This window comes from Callospermophilus lateralis, chromosome 9 (genome assembly GCF_048772815.1).
Source record: "Callospermophilus lateralis isolate mCalLat2 chromosome 9, mCalLat2.hap1, whole genome shotgun sequence".
NCBI lineage: Eukaryota > Metazoa > Chordata > Mammalia > Rodentia > Sciuridae > Callospermophilus > Callospermophilus lateralis.
This window is the reverse complement of record NC_135313.1, coordinates 43049875-43065596: the sequence shown is the minus strand read 5'-3', so window position 1 is coordinate 43065596 and position 15722 is coordinate 43049875.

The following is a 15722-nucleotide window of genomic DNA, read 5'->3' as shown; positions in this document are numbered from 1 at the left end:
TTCTTTGTTATATATAAATAGTATCAGTTAGAAATACTTCCCAGACCTGTATTCTCCTTGTTCTCAGTGAACATTGGAACTTCAATGCTGTATGGGTTATGCATTAGATCCTTCTAGTACTTTGGACACAGCAGTCATCCAGAAATTTAATTTGATTGTCCAACTTTCCTTCATCCCATATCTTTCCCCTATATTTACAATATATCAAGTATTTATAAAATTAAAATTTCCATTTCAGTTATCTACAGATGTAATTCTTATTCTTATTTTCTTCTTTTTATTGTAGTTGAGGTCTTCCAGAGGAGAAATGGTCCATACTGACCACAGTAAATGGAGGTTCTTTTCCTATGCACCTTCTCTTCAATGGAGAATTGTGCTATTTTAAATATTTAATTAAACTGTTTTAAAATTTTATTATAAACAATTTTAGATACATAAAAATAGAGTATCTAAAAAAAGGGAATCCCCAAATATCCATCATACTGATTCAATAATTATCAATAGCTCATGAATTTAATTTATTTTTTTTAAACATGCCTTGACCTCTATTGTCCATTCCGAGATGGAAATTCTCAGGTTCTCTCTCTTCTTGTGAAGATGTTTATTTAACCTCTTGGAGAAGGCTGGACATTTATTACTGTAATCATAGGCTACCAGCCCCTCTCTATATATTGTTCACAAAATCATGAGATACTCATTCGACTCCCAGTCACCTGCTATCTGAATGCTATTCCCATGGTATACCTAGACATTTCTCTATCTTAATGAAGACACTTCTCCATTGATCTCTCATAATTCTGCATATCCTGTGAATAAAGCACTGACTTACCTTTGGTCTTTTAAGAAGATGTTTATATAGTGAAAAATGTTGGAAGTTAGAGATAGGGTATCTCCCTGGAGAAAAAGGTATAGAGAATCAGATATAACTGCGTTACTATTACTGTCTTGATGGAGTCTGCCTGCAAACAGGATATTCTGTCAAGGTATAGATAGGTAACAGTGGACATGCTTGAAAATGAGGTGTCTGCTGTCCTTGGGAGGGCCTACTTGCAAACGAGAGGCTCCTTCAAGGTTTAGATAAGGTAACAGCGGACATGCTTGAAAATGAGGTGTCTGCTGTCCTTGGGAGGACTTGCCTGCAAACGGGATGTTCTGCCAAGTGGGCTAGGAGGGCGCTGAGAAAAATTTTTATTATCTGTTCTTAACAAAGAGCAGAGCTCAACATACTCCGGGCCGAGAATAGATTAGCCATGAGAAGCGGGTCACTTCTGATTAGAAAGTAAAACTTCTGTATGCTATGTTTAATTAGCTGAAAGACCTGATTTATTGATGTTGGAAGGCTGCCTTCTTTGTTCACAATACTATAAAAAGATTGCTTGTACACAATAAAGGACTTTTTTTCTGCTGCTGCCTTGCTTGCTCTGCTTCTTCTTTCTTTTCCCATGCTGACCTGCATATGAATTACTGCAACAAAAAGGTGGCATACTTACTGATCATTAGAAAAGATGTAGGTTCCCTAAGCTCAGGTCCTTCTCTTATAACTCAACCTACTGTATGAACAGATGTCACCTGATCCTTTTGAATAGTGCTGTTAGAACTGGCACTTGAGGAACAGATGCAAAACCCCTGATATTCTGAATATTGCTATTGATGTAATAAAGCTGTTCTTCATCTCTCATTTAGTTATCTTGGTTTCTTTACCAGTATCCATAAAACTACAACAGGTTAACTTATTGGTTTGCAAATAGAGTCAAAGTCAGACCTTTTGTGATTTTAGTAATGATGATGGGATTCTGACAAACATATGGCTTTCTGGAAGAGGAAGGATGAGTGCCTCACAGGCCAACAATCAGGATTTAGTGGAAGTCCATGGGTATCAGCAGTGAATTGAACAAATGGTATGGAAAATATACTCTCTGTACTTTATTGCCTGTTATGTTAGTCAGCTTTCCATTACTGTGACAAAAATGCCTGAGGTAAGTTCTAAGGAAGAAAGGTCTATTTTGGTTCATAATTTCAAAGGTTACACACCATGGTCACTTGGCCTATTGCTTTTGAGACAGTGGCAAGACAATACATCATGACAGAAGGGCTTGGGCAGAGGAAAACTGCTTATCCCCTGGTGGTTGAGAAGTAGAAAGAGGTGGAGAAAGGGGAAAGCTTGGCTTCCCTTTTCAAGGGCATGCCCTCATTGACCTGCGCCTCCAACCAGGTCCCACCTTTTAATGTTTCCATTGTAAGGATCCGGCGAAGCGTTGGAGGAAGAGACCACCAAGAGACTGACTTTATGCAATAAGCAAGAGGGAGTTTATTAGGATTCGGTTCAGCGCGCTGAGGCCCCAGGCAGGCTCGCACAAAAAGGGAGAGCAGCCCAGAGCCCAGAGCAGAGGTCAAGCAGTGCTTAAGTACACTTTTTGGAGAGGGCGGGGGGCTTTGCATACATCAGAACAAATCATCATGAGGCGCGGAAAAATTGAACAATAATTCTGAGACATGATTAGTGCATTTATTGGCGGGAACAGATTGAGCAGGGGTGATTGGTCACTTCTAAGCGGGGTACACATTTAAACTGATTGGTTTTGGGGCTTGGATGCCTACATGCCGGGCTACTCAGAGTCCTAAGTTATTAGACAACCAGAGGAGTCAGTGAGAATATTTACTGGGCAGTTCGGGTATTGTCCTAACAGCTACAGGGATTACAGGTTTTGGGGATAGCAGAGGAACTTAACAATACTTAGTCTTTTACTTTTTAACCCAAGCCCTGCAGTTTAGAAACTTTACAATGTCCGGTCTTTTACACTTTAACTCAAGCTCTGCGGCTTAGAATCAGCTTAGAAATTTCACCTTTACACCATCACCTCGCAATAGCACCTTCAGTTGGGGACCAAGACTTGAACACATGAGTTTAAGATCAAACCATATATCTGTTAACTGGAAGAAACTGGAAAGGTGATTGCAGGTTGAGTATGAGGAAGTAAACTTCGATATAGTTGACTCAACAGTGTCCTGCTTGGTGCTAACCCTCCTCTGGGCAGGGGAGCTTCCTCACTGAGAGTTCAACCTCTGAAAGACCCACGGATTCCCTGTCCAAGAAAGACGCACGAGGCACTGGCTGCAAACGCAAGAGGTTTATTCAGACACAGACGCCTGTGGGTGCTCAGCAAAACCTCAGCCGGAGCTTTGGTGAACTGGCACACCGGGCTTTGGGGTACAGGTCTTTTATAGGATAATGGGGCAGGTTTCGCGCGCACGGGAAGTGACAGGTTTCTTATTGGTTATTTTGAACCCAACATATAGATTACCTAAAGGGCAAAGTTGTTTTTCACTTTATGTTCCTGGATAAACCTCATGACAATTACATATTAACACTCTGGTTTTTCTGTTCCTGCTTATCATTATCAGTTCCTGTTTGTTCAGGCATGCCTTGGGATCTGCTTTTCTGTTCTTCCTCAACCATCCTGTCCCCTCACAATAGACTACCCTTAACTGATTAACAGAGAGACCTCTCTTTACGTGGGTTAGCAACATGCCCTGATGGTTTCACAATGGGGCCTGGGGTTTCTGGGCTGGGGTCTTTCACCTCAAACCTACTCCATGTGACTGCCATTATTGAGATTCTTCCTGGTGGCAGATGGCTCCATTCTCTTCCAGACAAGTTACAGGGATACATATCTAGACTAAACTGGAAAGGAGGGAATTTGCTACCAATATGGGCAAAATCCAGGAAATTATTAGAACTTTGACCGGTTTGCTTAGGAAATCAGGGGTAGAAGAATGGCAACAATGGGCTTTCTTACAGTTCAACCCCTCCTGCAATCTATAATGCTAACCTTAAATCCATTTGAAGGTGACAGGAAAAGGCCTCAGAAGTTTTTCACAGCAAGTCCTGACTGCTAAAAGGGAGTTTTGGGAAACTCCCTTCTTGGGGAGATTTTTTTTGGAAAAGGAAAATTCCTGTGGGAAACTATAGATGAGACTTTGGTTAGGATCCAGGTCATTAATTAGGTCTATAATGTTGTTGAATGAAAATAAGAAAAAATAATGATCTCTCTGTCTCTCTCTCCCTGCTCCCCTGACCTCATCTAGGTTAAGGACAAATGATTAGAGATGGGGTGAGGGTCTTCTTGTTCCCTACTAGGGTTGAAGACCATACGTCTCCATCTCAGTATGTTGGGGAATAATTTAGAGAAAACTTTTCTGACTGTCGGATACAAGAACCTATCAGGACCTGCATAAAAAAAAGACATGCAGATTCAGCTGATGGTGTTTGGGCAGGGTTCAAGTGAGGAAAGGAAGCTAGCTTTCTCCACCTGGAGATCTTTCAGTCCATTCAGTGTTTTGCTGTTGCTGTATCTACATCTCAGCCTAAACAGGAATCAATGCTTGTATTTGCCTTGTGGCTGAAAGGATTCTCCTAATTGAGAAGAGCTGCATGTAAATAATATGAATGGGACACACAGGAGTGTGACTCACAGGAATTCAATGATGCCTTGGAGGAGTACTAAACAGCCTTCCTGCAGGAGTCTTGATCTTTAAGTGCCAATCATTAGTTTGCCATCAGTCTGCAAAATGGGTTCAGTTGCAATCGGTGACTGGAATAGTTGGTGCTGTGGGAGCAACAAATGAATTAGTTGCCAATGTGTGCACAAGGATTTAGGGTGTACCTCCACCCTCTGCTGTCAAAAGCTTTCATTACATAGATGATGGCTTTCTTGGCCACTGGAAAATTGAAGGCTTCAACTTAATCACTCTAACCACAGTATTATTACCATACCCGCATTATCACAGATGGCTGAGAAACCCTAGCAAAATTCAGGGGTCTGTTGGTCAAGTGAAGTTGCTTGAACTACTTGGTTGCATTCACAACACTCAACTTATTTGGCATTCAAGGAAAAACTGCTATCTCTTTAACCCCTATCACCAAAAAGAAAGCCCATATTGGACTCCGAGTATTAGAAACAGTATATGCCTCACTGGGGATACTATTTGATTTTTTTGATGAACTAACTTGAAATTCAAAATTCTTTTAGGGGTATCCAAACCAAGGCTGCATTGTAAGCTGTCTACACTAGGGTACCTTGACTCTAATGACCCCTCTTTGTGACTGATGACTTTGTTGTTTGGAGCCTCTGCCAGCAGGTGATAGCCTGTATTCAGAGATTCCCCCATGGGGCTTTGGACTTATTACTGCCTTTATGTAGCTACCAGGAACACCCCTTTTGAAAAAGTAACTTGAGATCTTGTCAAAGTTGAATGCCTGACCAAGTATTCTTGTGACTCTCCTATATGACATCCCTATTTTGGGGTGAGTCAACTTGGCATTAAGTCAGGAAGGGCCAAACAAGTTTCACTTGTTAAATGGAATGGTACACTCAAGAACACAGCCAGCTCAGCCTCAGGAGCATGCAGATTCCACATATAAGAATTGTACCTATGCCTTTGCTAGAAAACTCTATCCCTACTATGCCAAATGAAGCAAAGACTCCAAACCAAGGGCTTCCCAGGGCCATTGGTTCAAGCAGTTCCCCTTTGGGCCTCATTGTTTGGTTAAGCTGAAATATGACAGCATTCACTGGGCACAGTGACTGCTCAACCTCAGTGACAAAGATACAAAACCAAAAATGGATGAGGTTGCTCTGCTCAGGGGGCAGAACTCAAGGCTGTTCTCATATCTCTGGTCAATACTATCCTTGAAAAACATTTGTTATGTTTTTTACTGATTGCTGGGCTGTTACCAATGTGAATGTAGGGTTTGCCATTTAAAGATTGGCAGATTAAAAACAAAAAAATTAGGGAGATAAACTATAGAAATAAATTGTGGCTACTGATGGAACTCTTCAGATTAAGCCCATGGCAAGAGTCCATGATCTAATAAGATCAACTGGACTCAAGCTGCTGGTCAAGCCAGTACCACACAGATTGCCACCATTGCTGCCTGGGTCGATGGTACAAGACCCATCACACACTAGGCATAAAGTGAAGGTCTGTATGTTCCTGATGCAGAGAATACTGCTGCCAGGCTTCAGTTGCTTGAACTACTTGGTTTTGCATTCACAACACTCAACTTCTTTGGCATTCAAGGAAAAACTGCTCTCTTTAACCCCTGTTGTAGGAACAGACAAGGTCAGACACCAAAGGAATACTAGGAAGCAGATTTATTTGGCTCCAACTAGGTACAGAGGGAAAAGCTTTTGCTATATCAATCAATTCCTCCGAACGCCAAGTTCAGGATGTTTCAAAACTTTATACCCAGTGTGTAAGGGGAGGAGCTCAGAAGTTCACAATCTGCAGAAGTTCACACAAAAACAGCTTTTTCTTTCACTGTTTTGGGCAAGTTAACCCTTTAAGGACAGCACTTGAGAAGGGAGAGCTTCTTTTTCCCTCTGCCAGCAGTTTCCTTGGAACCCAATTAGAAACATCATCTCCTATCTTTGAAATGTAAATATCCCTGTGAAGCTCACTGGCTCAAGTCCAGAGACCTTGTTAAAAGACTCTGTCTTCCTTATCACACTCTGCATTTGCAAACACACTTCCAGCTTGAAAACTTTTACAAACTATTATACATATATCGTTTTAGATTAGAGAATCTACAACACTAGATAGCCCATAAATGTTGTGAAAAACTAGTAAAGGGGTGTTCAGCACCTGGAGTGCTGATTTCCTTCATCCCATGGCCAAGTAGGATAAAGCAACAGGAATTAGGAAGTTTAATTATGTTGAACTCTTGCACAGAGCCTTTTGCTGATAGTCCTAAGATCAATTATGGTGAAGATTTCTGAAGAAGCTTAATTAAGATTTTGCGGGTGGTGGTGCCACTACAGGACCAAGGCCAAAAGACCTGTTTGTCACTGAAGGAGAACCCATTATATGAGGCATTGACCCCACCCACTATGGCAGATCATCTAAAATTGACTTTTGATTCCTTCTCAGGGATATCCAGGGGCTATCAGCTGTTGACACATTTTTAGGTTTTAGTGTTTCCGTTACAGTTTGATCAGCCCTTGACACTAATCCATGCCATTTTTTGGCTATCTGGACCTTTAGCAGTCTGGAAATAGTATGCCTTTTACCACAAAAGCCACTCAACAGTGGGTTCATAGTCAAGGTATTTGATGAACCCTCTGTGCTCCCTGTCATCCATTTGTCATCTGGTGTTGTGGGACACTGGAATAGCCTCCTCAATGGGATTTCCAGTTCTACCTCCCTCATCTCCTCCTGATCCCACACACCTTATTAGATAATTCTATCACTGAATGCAACTCCTTCTCAGTTGCCTCCTGGGTAATAATTAGAATGAAGGGGGTAGGGAGACCAATTTTGAAAATTCAGGACTTTGCCCAAACCATTTGATAAAAGCATGATGCTTTTATTTTTCTTTTAATGGCAACCTCAGGCCAGTCTGGTTGGTTTATCTACTATTGCTATAAGTTATAAATTGTCCTTTGTCTGTATTTCTTCCTATTTTCTTATTTCTTCTACAAGAATCCATAAACTATTGCTCTTCATGTTTCTTGACACTATCCTACAATGAAAAATAGTCTGGATTGTAAAACAATTTAAATATAGATCCCTACAGAAGGATACTTGTTTTTATTTTACCTTTCAACTAGTATTGTCCAAACCAACAGTGATAATTCTGTTACATGCTTTTATGGACTCAGCAAGCTTATACTAAAAACATTTTGACAAAAAATGGAAATGAGTAGGATTTGGGCACTATTTGTTCCAAATAGTGGAAGAAATGTTGTATTTTCTTTGCTTGTTACCATCATACTTACAAGGCCCATGGTGTAATTACCTATGGGAGAGTGTGCCTTTTAATGATGTTCCTTGGTGGTGACACAATGTGTACAACAAAGAAACTAATTACAGTAAAGATTATATGCTGCTCAAATCAGGGTTGCCTAATTGAATCCAATATTACTGCTGATAGCTATGAATATATTTAAAGAATTTGTTGTGAAATTTCCTCCCAGGTTTACTATTATGACTCAGCCTCCATGCTGTGAGATTACAGGTCAGGAGGTTCCTGGTACTAAAGGGATAATGTTAGCTTGCAGTGTGAGTGTGTATGTGTGTATCTGTGTGTGACCCTTCAGAACCTTTTCATGCGCTCAAACCCAAGCAGGTGAAAGCCGTTTTCTCATTTACTAACAAAGGTTTCTGTGGTTACCATAAACCACAACCTCCAAAGGTCCTTGTTTACATTAGCTGATATGCAACAGTTCTGACACACAGTTCTTCACTTGTCTTCACATGTGTGGTAGCTACTGCTCATGGAAACCCCGTGAGGCTTAGGACCTGGAGAATGAAGAGAGCTCAATGACATACCTGGAAAGTGTCGTGGCTAAATGCTCAGCAACTGCATTATGACCTATGACTGCAGTAAGGGAATCTTCGGATGAGTATTGTTGAGTGCAAGGATTTTACTGGACACAAAAAATACATAGATGCTAAAATGTTTGCCTACGGAAAACTAGCAGTTTAATTGGAGGTAACCATAAATAGGCCTATTCACCAAAAACTATTTGACATGTGGATGTATGCACAAAAAGTTAAGTGGGAATGCAGAGAAGAAAATGATTGATTTTACTTGGAATTAAACAAGAAAATTGAGAGTGAAACATGGTTTTGTAATTCCAGTGACTCAGGGGACTAAGTCTGGAGGATTGCAAGGCTGAGGTCAGCCTCAACAACTTAGTGAGACCTATCTCAAATATAAGAAAGGATTGGGAATGTAGCCCAGTGGTAAAGAACACTTGAGTTCAATCACCAGTACTGGAAAAAAAGAAAAGAAAAACGTGGCTTGGGAGTCCACTACTATGTACAAGAATACTGCATATAGCCCTATATTCTATGCTATATGAGGCTTAGACCTCCCCAGAGGTGTACGGGAAAGGTGAGATTTGGAGTTACAAAGCCTTGACCTTGAGTTTCAGTGTTAGTAATGTGATAGAGAAAAGAACTTAACCTCTGTTGAGACCCAGTTTCTTTACTGTTAAAATAGGAGTGGTGGTGCTACGTCACTGAGCTATGAGGACCAAAAGGGAAAACCAGTGCACATAGTGCTACACAAATGCCAGTCTCCCTTCCCTCCTCTCACCCCCATCCCTACGTTGAGAAATGTGGAAAGGTCAAGCTGTCTGTTTACTGGGAATGGTCATTTGGCCATACTTTCAGGGATTCAGGGCAGATTTCAGAGTATTTTGAAATTTGAAAGCCAGATAATCGTCCAAGTATGAGCAAGGGAGAAACTAACAAGAATTTTTTTAATCTTTTTTTTTTTTTTTTTTTTGCACCAGGGATTGAACCCAGGAGGTGCTTAACCACTGAGCCACATCCCCAGCTCTTTTTTTTTTTTTTTTTTTTTAATGTTTATTTTGAGACAGGGTTTTGCTAAGTTGCTGAGGGTCTTACTAAATTGTTGAGGCTGGTCTTGAATTTGTGATTCCTCTTGCTTCAGCCTCTGAGGTGCTGGGATGACAGATATATACCAACAATTGGCTTAATAATTTTTTTAATTCTCCCAAAAGCCCTATGAGGGAAATAATGTTCCCCATATTCGAATACTATTTTCTTACCACTATAATAGTTAGTATGAATTAATTCATTTTATCATGCAAGTTTGGTGCCTTTCAAAACTCTGAGACACCTTTTTTTTTTTTCTTTTCCTTTTAGTAAGGTTTCCAAATTTAGATACACTGCCATCAGACCAGCCTACTTGGCTGCAGACACCCAATACAGATGGAGCCACCAAGCCTGGTGTACAAATGTGCTTGATTGACTTAAAGCTTGGTATATTTTGCATATTTGTATAGAGAGGGCATACTGCTTCATTAAGAGTAATTATATGTAAAGTTTCTTAAAAATAGAGGAGTAAAGAAAACAATCTGTTATCTTTCTGTTTCTTTTTAATCAGCATATCACAAACTTAATGTTATATAGAGTTCAAGACTAGAGTGTTCCTTTATTGTGCATTCTGAATCTTAGCTGGGGGTCAAAACTCTTCCAAGACTTGGATATGCCTCAGAGCTTCTGACTAGGTTAGTATGAAGATGGTTTTTCTCTTGGTTGGCTGTGTCTTCTTCCCATCTTGGGCAAAAGGGCACTGAAAAGAAGACTTTTTTATTTATCTTTTTAAAACCTTAGCTTCTCTGTTTAAATGTTTCCATTGGCTTCCCCACATTACCCTACACTGGATATAGGATAAGTGGTTCTAAACAATGTGCCATGTTTAGAATGCACCATGGATGCACCATGACTCTAAAAAAGGGGAAGTTAATTTTTCCCGTGTGATACAGATAGAAGGTGAGCATTGGCGGTCATCTAGCAGATTGTGTCCTATGAGGTCATTCAGGGAAACTGGTCCCTATATCTGGCTGTTTCACCATGATGGATGGTGACATCCGGTCAAAGCTGGGTTAGCACTCTGTCTGATTTCCAGCCTAAGGGATGCGTGAAGTCTTTTCTTTTGTCTGTATCCTTAAGGAGATAACCTAGAAGCAGTACACATTATTCCTGTTTATTTCTCATTGGTTTGAACTTATACATGAGATCACTCCTCGTTGCAAGGACAGCTGGGAAATGTAGTTTATAATCAAATGGCCCTGTGTCTAGCTATAATTTAGGGAACTCTAAATAATAAAGGAAAATTGATACTGAGATATAGTTAATAATCTCAATCCTACTCCATTAGACAGAAGTCGAAAGAGAAAGGTAGCTACTTAAAGGAAGAACAAAACCTCCCCCATTGTGTTTTTGTTCATTTGTTTTCGTTTTGTGGTGCTGGGGATTGAATCCAGGGCTGCATGCATGCTAGGCAAGTATTCTACCACTGAGCTTTCCTCCACTTTTTTTTTGGTCCCCAGTCATGAGGCTTTTCCCCAATTTGAGTTTTTAGTATTCCTCTCCTATACCATCCTCTGCATCCTCAACAGCATTTAACTGGTATCCCTGTCTGCACCCTTGTCTCCCACAAAGGGATCTTTATCAAATGTAAACTAGGCAATGTCACTTCTCTTACTAATAACTTACTAACGACTTCCCGGGGCAATGAGAATCAAATCTAAACTCTTTTTTTTTTTTTTTTTTTTAATTAATTTTTATTGTAGGTTGTTCAAAACATTACATAGTTTTTGATATATCATAATTCACACTTTGATTCAAGTGGGATATGAACTCCCATTTTTACCCCATATACAGATTGCAGAATCACATCATTTGCACATTGATTTACATATTGCCATTCTGGAGTCTGTTGTATTCTGCTGCCTTTCCCATCCTCCGCTATCCCCCCTCCCCCCTCCCCTCCCCTCTTCTCTCTTTCATGGCCTGTAGGCTGCCCAGTTAGCTTCTGCTTACTTTTCTTTCTTCTCTGCCCTCTGCTACAGTCTTTTATTTGTCCAATTTATTGCTTGAATATATACCTTGATCTTTCTGTCTTGCTGTTCCTTCTGCTTAGTGGCCTATCTTCACAAACTGCCTCCTAGTATTCAGGCCTCCACCCAGATGTGATCTCTGCAGTGAGGCCTTCCGTGACTACTCCAGCTAAGGCAGCCATACCCTCCCAGTCACCATCTGGGACATGGCCCCAAAGTATTGAGAAACTGATGTGACTCCATTTTTGAAAAAAAGCTTCTACCTCAAAGCCTGTCCAAGGAAGGGGGCGTGACCCTTGTCCTTGGAAAAACCCACGGAGTACTCCTAGGCACATACCCACCCTGCTGAGTTGTTTGTCTGCAAATAACAGGAGAGATCTTAGGCACTAGGTGTCCCTGACTCAGTTAGGCTAGGTGAGGACCCATAGCAACCCCCTAGCAACAACCAATCAGCATGAGACAGGGAAAATACCTGGGATGCAAGATAACCCCCCAGTAGTTTATGGTGATTGATAACATGTTGGGAAACCATGTAGTTTAGCAATACACCCCTCGTGACTTAAACCAATCAGTTCAAAGGAATCCCCCTCTTGTACTAGCCAATCACCCCTACCCAACTTGTTCCAGCCAGTGAATGTACTAATCAATGTTAAGAGTTGTAGTTTGATTTTCCCGTGGTGTGAAATGATTTGCTGTGTGATGTTGTGATGCATAGAGTATCTCCAAAAACCTATAAAATCTCACTGAACAAAGGACCAGGATCACTCCCTGGGATCACTGCTGTGTTGGAATGGTTGTGAATCCAGGCTCAAGCTTGCAATAAAGACTCTTGTGTGATTGCATCGGATTCGGCTCCTGGAGGCCTATTGGGGTCCCACAAATCTGGCATTACTGTATCACTTTCATAACAAACATCATGATGACTATTACTTATTACTTGTTTTACATATTTATAGTATGTAAGCTCCTGGAGTCAGAGATTGTCTTCTTCTCCCCTGTATCCAGAGCTCCTGGAAAATAGCTATAAGTGTATAATAGGCACTTTTTTTTTTTTTTTTTTACTTATCAATGGACCTTTATTTTATTTATATGCAGTGCTGAGAATCAAACCCAGTGCCTCATACATGCTAGGCAAGTGCTCTACCACTGAGCTATGACCCCAACCCTAATAATATGCACTCTTGGTCCTAGTGAAACATAATACTATTTATCTAACAGTTATTAGCACAGGGCCTTGCACATGGTAGGCATTCAATAAATATTTATTAAATAAATAGAACTGTGCAAATTCTAGTGAATCAGAGGGAAAAAGAGTGCCATTTGATAAATTGTTATAAACATTTTTGCTTAATTAATACTTTTTCTGAATATTAAAGAAATAAATAAGCTTTGTAAAAAATACAGCAGATAGGGCTGGGGCTGGAACTCAGAGGCAGAGTGCTTGCCTCTTACACATGTGAGGCATTGGGTTTGATCCTCAGCACCACATAAAAATAAATAAGTGAAATGAAGATACTATATCCATGTATAACTAAAATTTTTTAAAATACAGCAGATAACTATAAAGAAAAGCCCTACCACTGCAAGAAAATAATTGTTATCATTTTGGTAAGTATTCAAATAGACTTTTTGCCTATATGCACACACACGTTTTTAAAAATTGGCAACATATTATATATGCACTTTAAATAGAAAACTTGCCAAGCACACTTGCCAAGAAATAATGCTTATTTTAAAGTATGAAGATGAGCATTAAAATAAATTAGGTTGGGTGCTTAACTTACATATTTTAGATGGTGATTATAGGAAGTACAGAATAAGGTTTCCATAGACATACCTATCAGCAGCTGTAACTATGCCCTGTACCAGGGACCCTCTGTAGAACAGGAGAAAAAAATTCTCTAGCAGTTTGTTAAGTCTTAAATAGTGCTTATTTATATTTAGGTCAAAATCTCCTTCATTTCCAGAGATACATTGAGTACTTATCTGTTAATCTTTTCTAGTAAAAGATGATGAATATTACTGGAAGGAAACTATCAAGAAATATATTTTGTCCTTTGCCATAACTTGTATCCAATTCAAATTCCCATAATTGAATTGTATTTAAAGCTTGGCTACCAAAATGTCAGGGGTGTGCCTGTCTCTCAGGAAGGGGAGGGAAAACAACTAGATTTGGAAATCTGGGATGCAAATGTATATGAATATACAAATGACATTTATAGATCCCGATACACCATGAATATACATAGTTGGCATGAAGTCACTAAGCATAAAAATGTTGTGGGTGTTTACAAGTTTTTAAAAAAGGCATTATTTGCATTAAAAGAAAGTTTTCTAATTTCCAAAATAGTTTATCCAGGGAGTTGGGAATTTGAGCTAAGAGAGAAAGGTAAGAAAAAGAAGTACTGGGGAAAAAATGGGAAAGTCTATGAATAAAATAGTCTTTGTGCTTTGAGCCCTTTATACATAAAGAAGAAAAATCTGTGTTCCCAGTTTTAACTTTGATTCTTTCCATGGATGAGTCTGGCCAAGTTGTTTGCCTTCACTGAGTCTTTATTTCATTTCTTCATCACAAAAATAAAGCAAGAGAGAAAAATAAAACCCCAGAAAGAGTTTACTCAGTAGTGCACCTAAATAGTATAAAATGTTCTATCTGGCCCTAGCTTCCTATGATTTTTTTTTTAGTTGTAAATGAACACAATACCTTTATTTTTTAAATTGATTTTTTAAAAAAATAAATGACAGCAGAATGCATTACAATTCTTATTACACATATACAGCTCAACTTTTCATATCTCTGGTTGAATATAAAGTATGTTGACATCAATTCGTGTCTTCATACACGTACTTTGGATAATGATGTCCATCACATTCCACCATCCTTGCTAATTTCCTGCCCCCTCCCTTTCCCTCCCACCTCTCCACCCCATCTAAAATTCATTTATTCCTCCCATGCTCCCCCTCCCTACCCCACTATGAGTCAGCCTCCTTATATCAGAGAAAACGTTCGGTATTTGTTTTTTGGGGATTGGCTAACTTCACTTAGCATTATCTTCTCCAAAGCCATCCATTTACCTACAAATGCCATGATTTTATTCTCTTTTATTGCTAAGTAAAATTCCATTGTGTATACATGCCACATTTTTTTTTTATCCATTCCTCCACTGAAGGGCATCTAGGTTGGTTCCACAGTTTAGCTATTGTGAATTGTCCTGCTATAAACATTGATGTGTCTGTGTCCCTGTAGTATGCTGTTTTTAAGTCTTTGGGGTATAGACCAAGTAATAGGATAGCTGGGTCAAATGGTGGCTCCATTCTCATATTTCCAAGGAATCTCCATACTGCTTTCCATATTGGCTGCACCAATTTGCAGTCCCATCAGCAATGTATGAGTGTACCTTTTTCCCCACATCTTCGCCAACACTTATTGTTGTTTGTCTTCATAATAGCTGCCATTCTGACTAGAGTGAGATGATAGAGTAGTTTTGATTTGCATTTCTCTAATTACTAGAGATGGTGAAAATTTTTTCATATATTTGTTGATTGATTGTATATCATCTTCTGAGAAGTGTCTGTTCAGGTCCTTGGCCCATTTGTTGATTGGGTTATTGTTATTTTGGTGCTTAGCTTTTTGAGTTCTTTATATACCCTAGAGGTTAGTGCTCTATCTGAAGTGTGAGGGATAAAAATTTGCTCCCAGGATATAGGCTCTCTGTTCACCTCACAGATTGTTTCTTTTGCTGAAAAGAAACTTTTTAGTTTGAGTCCATCCCATTTATTGACTCTTGATTTTAATTCTTGCACTATAGGAGTCTTATTAAGGAAGCTGGGGCCTAATCCCACATTATGAAGATTAGAGCCTACTTTTTCTTCTATTAGATGCAGAGTATCTGATTTAATTCCTAGGTCCTTGATCCTCTTTGAGTTGAGTTTTGTGCATGGTGAGAGATAGGGGTTTAATTTCATTTTGTTGCATATGGATTTCCAGTTTTCCCAGCTCCATTTGTTGAAGAGGCTATCTTTTTTCCAATGCATATTTTGGGCACCTTTATTTAATATAAGATAATTGTAATTGTGTGAGTTAGTCTCTGTGTCCTCTGTTCTGTACCATTGGTCTACCAGTCTGTTTTGGTGTCAATACCATGTTATTTCTGTTACTATAGCTCTGTAGTATAGTCTAAGGTCTGGTATAGCGATGCCACCTGCTTTACTCTTCCTGCTAAGGATTGCTTTAGCTATTCTGGGTCTCTTATTTTTCCAGATGAATTTCATGATTGCTTTTTCTATTTCTATGGGGAATACTATAGGGATTTTGATCAGAATTGCATTAAATCAGTATAGTGC